Source organism: Rhincodon typus, chromosome 17 (assembly GCF_021869965.1).
Source record: "Rhincodon typus isolate 14 chromosome 17, sRhiTyp1.1, whole genome shotgun sequence".
NCBI lineage: Eukaryota > Metazoa > Chordata > Chondrichthyes > Orectolobiformes > Rhincodontidae > Rhincodon > Rhincodon typus.
The window spans coordinates 61,329,253-61,335,252 of record NC_063348.1 but is presented as its reverse complement, the minus strand read 5'-3'; the positions used below and the strand labels follow the sequence as shown (position 1 = coordinate 61,335,252).

The 6,000-nt window shown below is 42.8% G+C and overlaps 1 protein-coding gene across 1 annotated transcript in view; it reads left to right on the top strand.

Annotated features, from left to right (window-relative positions):
* LOC109932639 (golgin subfamily B member 1-like) overlaps positions 1–6,000 on the top strand; it is an 81,549-nt gene that overhangs the window by 706 nt on the left and 74,843 nt on the right. The gene's annotated exons all lie outside the window — the stretch shown is intronic.

Sequence of the window (6,000 nt, the reverse complement as noted above, 5' to 3'; positions counted from 1 at the left end):
GTACTGATGGTGGGAAAGTAACAGGAGTAATCTGAGAGTATTAGTAATGGGAAAGTAATGAGAGTAATGTAAGAGTACTAGTAAAGGGAAAGTCACAGGGGTAATGTGAGAGTACTGATAGTGGGAAAGTAACAGGAGTAATGTGAGTGTACTAATAATGGAAGGGCGCCGGGGTGACGAGAGAGCACCGGCGATGGGAAAGGCGCTGGGGTGACGAGAGAGCACCGGCGATGGGAAAGGCGCCGGGGTGGTGTGAGATGAAGACGAATAATCTGATAGGAATAATCTGAGTAATAATTATGTGAGTAATAGCAAGGTGAGGGCGGCAGGAATAGCATTGGGCAATAGCAAGGTGAGGGCAACAAGAATGTGATAGTAGCATGATAATAATAATGATTAATGTGATTGATAAAAAGTAATGTGATGGTGGTAATGTGATTACTGTATGCAACAAACAGCACGAGATCCAGGACCAGACCTTGCAGTTTGCAACTGGACCCAGGCTTCCAGTCATTAAAAACCTTTGACCACCCCTTTGGCCTTTTGTCACTAAGCCAGTTTGGAGTCCAATTTACCAAATTGCCATGGATCCCATGGTGTCTTTTGGACCATCTCCTATGTGGGATCTTGTCAAAAGTCTAATATTCATGCAAATTACTCCCACTGCATGATGCTCACCCATATATCTAGTCACCTCCATGAAACATAGTCATACCTGTTAGACATTATCTCTCTTTCTGAGAAAGCAATGCTGACTATCCTGGATTATTTCTTGTATCTTGAAGTGGAGATTAATTTTGTCGCTCGGAATTTCTTCCAATAGTTTCCCTGTCACTGATGTCAGACTCACTGGCCAATGGTTCCCTGGATTATCCCTACCACTCTTCTTTCATAGTGATACCACATTAGCTGTCCTCCATTATTCTGGCACCTCTCCTCTATCTAAAGCAGATTTGAAAATTAATGGCAGCACCCTTGTACTCTCCTTTCTTGTCTCCCACAGCAGCTGGGATCCATCTTTTCTCGCCATGGGGACATACCTAATTTTAAGCTTGCTAAAGCTGCTCGTATCTCCTTCACAATTCTTCAAGAATGCCATAGTCCTCTTTTCTGATTTCTGTACCTGTGTCATTCTTCTCTATCGGGAATACAGATGTAGAGGGCTCATTTAAATCCAACCTGTTGTACTTCACCCACAGTTTCTGCCAAACAGAAATGAACCTACTTATGCAAGCAAGTAATTAAGAAGGTAAATGGAACTTCTCCCTTTATTACTAGAGGCTTTTGTTGAAAAATAGGGTAGTCTTGTTAACAACAGTGCAGGGTGTTGGTGAGAGCAAACCTGCAGTACTTTGTACAAGTTTAGTAGCTATATTTAAGCAAGCATGTAATGGCATTGGAACCAATTCAAAAGAGAATCACTGGACTGATTCTTGGGATGAGGGCGTTCACTTATCAAGAACAACTAAACAGGTCAGTTTTGAAGAATGAGAGGTGATCTTATTGAAACAGGCAAGTTTTTGAGGGTGCTTGACACACGCAGCTGCTCTGCTGTTGATTTCTGGTTCCTGAAGTTCCATACCGTATATGGTCCTCGGGGGCCCACAAAACAGGTTAAAAAAAAATTACACGGGATGCTGTTGACAAAGTAGGTGTTAAGAAGATGTTCCCACTTGTGGGGGAATCTTGGGGAAGCGATGGCCTAGTGATATCACTGCACGACTGTTAATCCAGAGACCCAGATAATGTTCTGTGGACCCGGGTTTGAATCCCACTGTGGCAGGTGATGGAATTTGGATTCAATTAAGATCTGGAATTAAAATTCTAGTGATGGCCATGATACCAATGTCGATTGTCAGAAAAAAACAATCTGGGTCGTTAATGCATTTGGAAAAACATGACCTAGCTAGGGGCAGTCAGCATGGCTTTGTGCAGGGCAGGTCAGATCTTACCAACTTGATTTTTTTTCAAGGAGGTGACGAAGGTGATCCATGAGGGTAGAGCAGTGGATGTTGTTTACATGGATTTTAGTAAGGCTTTCGACAAGGTCCCTCATGGTAGGCTCATCCAGAAGATTAAGATGCATGGGATCCACAGTGACTTGGCCGTGTGGATTCAGAATTGGCTTACCCATGGAAGACATGTGGTGTACTGCAGGGATACACAATGGGACCTCTGCTGATTACGATATATATAAATAACTTGGATGTAAATGTGGATGGGTGAGTTAGTAAGTCTGCAGATGATGCAAAGATACATGAAATTGTGGATAGTGTAGAATGTTGTCAAAGGATACCGCGGGATATAGGTCGGTTGCAGATACGGGTGGAGAGATGGCAGATGGTGTTTAATCTGGGGAAGTGTGAGGTGCTGCACTTTGGGAGATCAAATATTAAGGAAAAGTATACAGTTAAGGGCAGGACACTGAGCAGCATTGATGTACAGAGGGATTTTGGGGTTCAAGTTCATAGATCCCTGAAAATGGCCACACAAGTGGATAGGGTGGTAAAGAAGACGTTTGGCATGGTCGGGGAATTGAGTAGAAGAATCAGGATGTCATGTTGCACCTTTATAAGACTTTGGTCAGGCAGCACTTAGAGTATTGCGCTCAGTTCTGGTTGCAACAATGCAGGAAGGATGTGGAGGTTTCAGAGAGGTTGCAGAAGAAGTTTACCAGATGCTGCCTGGATGAGAGGTTTTGAGCTATCAGGAGAGGTTAGAAAAATGCGGGCTGTTTTCTCTGGAGCAGCGGAGGCTAAGAGGAGACTTAATAAAAGTCTTTATTATTATGAGATGCACAGATAGGTTTGACTGTCAGAATCTCTTTCCCAGAGTTGAAATTTCTAAAACAAGGGGGCATGCATTTAAGGTGAGAGGAGAAAAGTTCAAAGAAGATGTGAGGAGTAATTTTTTTTTTACACAGTGCGTGGTAAGAGTCTGGAACTCATAGCCAAGGCTGGTGGTGGAGGCAGATACGATAGGGGCCTTTAAGGGGTCTTTGGATAAGCGCAAGATTATGCAACAAATGGATGGAAATGGACTAAAGGCAGGCAGAAGGGACTAGTTTAATTTGATGTGCGCCGAAGAGCCCATTCCTGTGCTATACAATTCAATGTTCTATGTTCGAATGTCCTTTAGAGAAGGAAACTGTCATCATTACTTAGTCTGGACTACATGTGACTGTAGACACATAGCAATATGGTTGACTCTCAACTTCCCTGTGTTAAAGCCAGCTACATCCTCATTGCTTGAATGTATTAAAAAAAATTGGGGACGTAATTACAGTCTAAATGACACTCATACAAGACTCGGATGTGAAAGAACCTCTCCCAGAACCCCGCTGAATGTCTGGAATTCTCTGTATAAAAATGTAGAAAATAGGGTCAGGAACAGGATGCTATTGATTATGAGTCTGTTCCACCATTCAGTATGATCATGACTGATTGTCCAACTCAATTTTTACTGTTGGCAACTCCAAGAAAAATGCCAAGAACAACGCCGACCACTCTGCAGGGTCTTCATCGATCTGATCAAGGCTTTTGACTCAGAAATTGGGAACTGCAATGGAAGACCTTTTCGGAGAAATTTATCAACATCCTCCGGGACATGATGTTGGCGACATTAATATAACAGAAGCCTTTGATGTCAAGACAAGGGTCATTTGGGATGTGTCGTTGTTACCATTCTTGATCTTGTTAAGAACAAGCTTCCCAGTGATGTGGCCATTGTCTGCAGGATGGGGTGGAAAACATTTTAAGCTTAACTGGTTAAAATCCAATCTCGCTTGTCTAACTTTGGTATGTAGATGACATTGTCGTCTTTGCACTCTTGGAAGAGAATCTTCGAGGCTTGTTTAATGCTGTTGTGGAAGCATACCGAAGAATTGGTCCATGCCTGAACCTCAAGAAGATCCAAATCCTTTACCAGCCTGTCCAAGGCCAAATTCTGGTTGGTTGCTCCATGAAAATCAACTGAGAAATCCACCCAAATGTGGAACATTTCCCCTCCCTGGGTAACTACAGTCATCTAGGGCTGACATTGATGCAGTCATAGAATCATACAGTACAGAAGAGGCCATTAGGCCTTTTGAGTCAGTACCACTAAAAAATAAACCACTACCTACACGTGTCCCACTTCCCTGCTCTAGGCCCATAGCCTTGAATGTTATGGCATTTCAAGTGTGCATTCAAGTACATTTTCAGGGATGTGCGGTTTCTTGCTTCAGCTACCTTCCCAGGCAGTGTTTTCCAGAGCCCCTTGACCCTCTGAATAAAAATGTTTTTCCTCAAAGCCCCTCCAAATCTCCTGCTTTTCCTTTTAATATTATGCCTTGTTATTGATTCTTCAACTAAGGAGAGCAAATGCTTTCTCGTCACCCTGTCTATGCCCCCTATTATCTTCTACACCTTTATCAGGTACACCTTCAACCTGCTATGTTCAAAGGAAATAACCTGAGGTTATCTAGTCACTCATCTTAACTACAATGTTCCATCCCAGGAACATCCTGGTGAATTTCCTTTGCAATCCACCCAGTGTAATCACATCCTTCCTCTAGTGCGGTGACCAGACCTGCACACAATACTCTAGCTGTGGCCTAATCAAAATTCTGTACAGCTCCAACATAACCTGTCTGCTTTTATAATCTGTGCCACAACAGATAAAGGGAAATGTCCCCTATGCCTTCTTAACTACCCTATTAACCTGTCCTGCCACCTTCAATAAAACAAAGAACTGTTGACTCTAGAGATCTGCCACCTTCAAGGATCTGTGGACAGAGCATCCCAAAATCCCTCTGTTCCTCAGAACTTTCTAGTACCTTGCCATTCATTGAGTACTCCCTTGTCTTATTCCTTCTTTCAAAGTCTGTCACCTCACAGTTATCAGGGTTATATTCCACTCTCCAAGGATCTGCCCAAATGACCAATCCATATTATCCTACTTTAACCTAACACCTTCCTCTTCACTGTCAGCCAGCTGGCCAATCTTTGTGTGATCAATATTTAACATATCCGCTGCTACCAAACGTTATCATCTACAAAATTTATGAATATCACAAATAATAAGAGACTCAGCACTGTTCCCAGTGGTATGTCACTGTACACCTGCACGTTCAACATTGCATCCAATCTGCAAACACTGCTTCCAATGACTGAGACATTTGTGCTGATAGTAAGATCCTCGTACATAAGGCAGTCACCCTTCTGATTCTTCTGTATGGCTTCAAAACTTGGACCACATATAGACTCCATCTCAAGGCCTTTGAGAAGTACGATCAATGCCTTTTGAAATGGATTCTCCACATCAGCTGGGAGAACTGGCATAATATCAGTGTCCTTGAAGCAAACAATAACACCAGAATTGAGATCATGATCACCTGAAACTAAATCTGCTGGACCAGCCCACAAGCTTCGGATGCCTGAGTTCAAACTGACAAAGCAAATCATCTCCTCTCAGCTCAAGGAAGACATTTGAACAAGAGGAGGACAAAGGAAGCGTTTAAAAGATCCCCTAAAATCTTCCCTCAAGAATTGCAATGTCGCTGTCAATGCACGGGAGACCTTCATGGAGAAGAAACTGACATGGAGGAATCTCAGATATGAGGGGATACTATTCTTTGAGAGCACTTGTCGGCATGAGGAAGTACAGAAAAGGAACTGAAGAAAGCAATGCCGGTGATCTCAAAGCTGAGGACCAATTCCACTTCTGAGAAAAACCCACCAAATGTGTGCTTGGAGATGCCACTCTAGGATTGGGCTTGTTGGTCACAAAAGGACCCACAGAACCCATGATTAGTGACACAGGATGTCCTAAGTGTGCAATCATTTTCTTTAGCAAGTGATTGCTGATGTCGGCTCTATTGTCCAACTCAATATTCTATTCTTGCTTCCTTCCCATACCCTTTTGTCCTTTTATTCCTAAGAATTATTTCTGACTCCTTACGAAAAACCGTTCAATATTTTGGCTTCAACTGCTTTCTGTGGTAGGTAATTCCACAGGCTC